The sequence below is a fragment of a genome, unplaced genomic scaffold, assembly GCF_019419815.1.
Source record: "Pyrus x bretschneideri cultivar Hongxiangsu unplaced genomic scaffold, Pyrus_bretschneideri_v1 Contig4, whole genome shotgun sequence".
Taxonomy (NCBI): Eukaryota; Viridiplantae; Streptophyta; class Magnoliopsida; order Rosales; family Rosaceae; genus Pyrus; species Pyrus x bretschneideri.
In genome coordinates this window covers 3,941,086-3,944,010 of record NW_025999723.1, presented here as the reverse complement: position 1 = coordinate 3,944,010, position 2,925 = coordinate 3,941,086, and the positions used below count along the sequence as shown (strand labels likewise).

The window sequence follows — 2,925 nt, the reverse complement described above, 5'->3', positions numbered from 1 at the left end:
TAGACACACATAGCTACACTCACACAAATATTTGGGATTTTTGGAGTTGATTTGCTATTTAAATTAAACTGGGTTGATGTCCTATTGATTTTTAAGTAGTTCACAATTTAAGAAAAACGAGTTAGGGGAATTGTTATCCACCACCAAATAATCATACAAACATGTTACGTTTCATTCAAATTCCTTTTATTTCCGGATGAAGATGCTCAAGTTGGCTCAATGTTAGAACTCAACATATTGCTCTTTCTTATGTAGTATGTTAAGAGAATGGCGTTTTCAACTTAACTTAGTCCCTAGCATGCAATCTCGAATGGCATGTTCATAGATTTAACAAGTAGAAATCATTAATGTGACATCCCGTCCCGGAATTATCGAAACGTACTTGTGAAATAACCATTTTGCCCCTAGTTAGTTTGGTTGTGTTATTGGTTATTTACGTGCCTTGTTGGCATGCTTGAGGATCACACACATACCCTCATTGTCCCTATCCCTTTCTCAGTCTCTTTCCCTGTCCCTCTCTCTCTCTCCCGAGTCTCTATCCTTCTTCTTCTTCAAACTTGTACGGACACACACACAACTACACTAAAACATCACAGATCGAGGAAACTAAGGACACCTTCGAACTCGTGAAGCTCGTGTGAGTACAACCATACCATTTGCAGGTGAGAAATCCTCCATTTTCACGTCGATTCAAGGTTCTCCGATTCGAGTATTGTTCATGCAAATTTAATCCTGTTAGTTTTTGGACTTTTGAAGCTTGTAGATGTGTTGGTGAGGTCCCAAGGAGCTTGGGAGTGCATCGTTGGACGGAATTGGACGTCGGAATCACGAACTGTAAGTTTGGCCGAATTTTCATATTTTTGGAAAGTTTGATTCCGTTGTTTTTAGGCCCTAAAACTAGTCCAACGTGGTAGATTATGATTAGGGCTTCATTTTGGTATAAATTACGTGAAAAATGGATGAAAAACGAAGGAGATTAGCGAGTTTAAAACTTTCCCAGTTTTCTGGTGACCGGAGTCCGGCGAGGGTAGGCCGGAGAAGAAACAGGAATATTCCGTTGAGTTTAACGGAATATTCCTAACGGCAGTAACGGCATCTGGTTAGGTTTAACGGAATATTCCGTTGGTTTAACGGAATATTCTTGACGGCGTCACTTGACACTGTCAGTGTGCATGGCACGTGGCCGCGCGTGGGTCCGTGCCTATTTTGGCGCGTGGGGGCGCGTGAGGGGTCCAAAAATTATTTTAAAAATATGGTTGTGATCCTGAGGTTGTGTAGATCACGTTGGTATATTCATTTGTCCATTTTGAGCAATGTATGAGAAGTTATTTTGAACGGACGGTTATGTGCTTTAAAGTTAACGTTTTTATAGTTAATTCGCATATAGGTGACACGTATCCCGAGGACGAGCGTGCACACTCGAGGCAGGGGGGCTACGACCCTTCCACATACCAGTGAGTGGGCTTTTTGTTTTCCGTATATACCTATATACATATTAATTCCCAGAAATTAGTATAAATGCTTCGTTATATGCCATTCCTTTTATATAATTGGTGGTTATGCATGATTAGTGGCATATACGTTTATTTATATATTCAATTATGCATATGTCATATATATATATATGTTGGTGCTGTGGAGGCATAGGTAAGTGCCAGGTAAGCGTTATTTAACGATTGCATTAAATAGTGGTTAGAGATGCTTAGAGAGCTCATAACCTGCACCCCCGGTGTTAGTGCTCCCGCCCAGAGTAGGGCACAGTCCTTCACGTGTTGTTCACCTCCCGCACCACACGCTCAGCTTGGATCCAAGTTAGGTGCACAGTCTTGTCGTACAGACCACTATAGGTGGTTCCGACTCGTAGGTGACCCGCGATTATTCGCACAGTCTTCACGTGATCGTAGCACTAGAGCGTTTATATGTGTCGCACCCAGGCCTGTCGTACAGACCACTATAGGTGGTTCCGACTCGTGGGCAGGTTTAGTTATTGAGATTGGGATTTGAGCTCTGGATTCAGCCGTACAGGTCACTTAGGGGACTCCGGCTGTCAGATGTTATGCTATTGATGTGATTTATACCTGAGCACTTGCATATCATTATGAGGCTTTGACATGACATACCTTTGAGCATGATTGGCATATTTGTTTATACGTATATATGTTTATTTTCTGGGAAGTATACAGGTTTTACGGCGAGGGGTTAGAATGTATTTTATGAAATGGTTTTCAAAGAATTTGTTTTTGCCCACTCACGTTTTTGTTTTGCGCCCCTCCAGGTTCTAGTAGCTTAGCGGGTTCGGTGGTTTTTCCAGAGGACGTCCCGGCATTTCTGACAGACACTCACCGATGTAGGGTCACCTTCGGGTGCACTTTTGTTGTATCTTTTCCTTTGGACTGCTGTAGGCCTTAGGCTCTGAATTCAGCGTCTCACCTACGCTAGCACTTATCTTATCACTTTATGTTTGCTAGTTTTTTTAATTATTCGTACTTTTATATTATTTCCTTTAGCTTCTGCACTGTGCACATGGCTACGTCACTTCCACGTGACGGCCAGCATGCCCTGGCCTCGGTTGGGGTGTGTCAATTAAGAACGAAAAGAGTTTGAGTCATCACAAGGCATCGTAAGTACTGGCGTTGTCTTACTTATCCTAGAAATTGGTTCACATGTTAATCGCAATTAACAAGTACTACTCTAGAACATATGTAGGTCCTCATTTGACAAGGGCAAGCACACACATGTTCTTAGCATTAGAATCCTAGATATGCTTACTAAGTATGCATCCGTAGAAAACACATAAAGAATTCATCAATGAGACAAGTAGTGAACCAATTTTCATCCATTCATAAAAGTAATTCAAACGAAATGTCATAACAAACTTGTAATCATATTCAGGGCTTCAAACAGCCCCTAACTACTAAAAATTTA

At 41.5% G+C, this 2,925-nt stretch overlaps 1 long non-coding RNA gene across 1 annotated transcript; it reads left to right on the top strand.

Annotated features, from left to right (window-relative positions):
- Window positions 1-462: 462 nt before the first annotated feature.
- On the top strand, window positions 463-1,442 carry LOC125468703. Its single transcript, XR_007251072.1, has 3 exons — window positions 463-662; window positions 757-834; window positions 1,388-1,442. It is a non-coding gene; the product is annotated as an uncharacterized LOC125468703 (long non-coding RNA).
- Window positions 1,443-2,925: the final 1,483 nt, after the last annotated feature.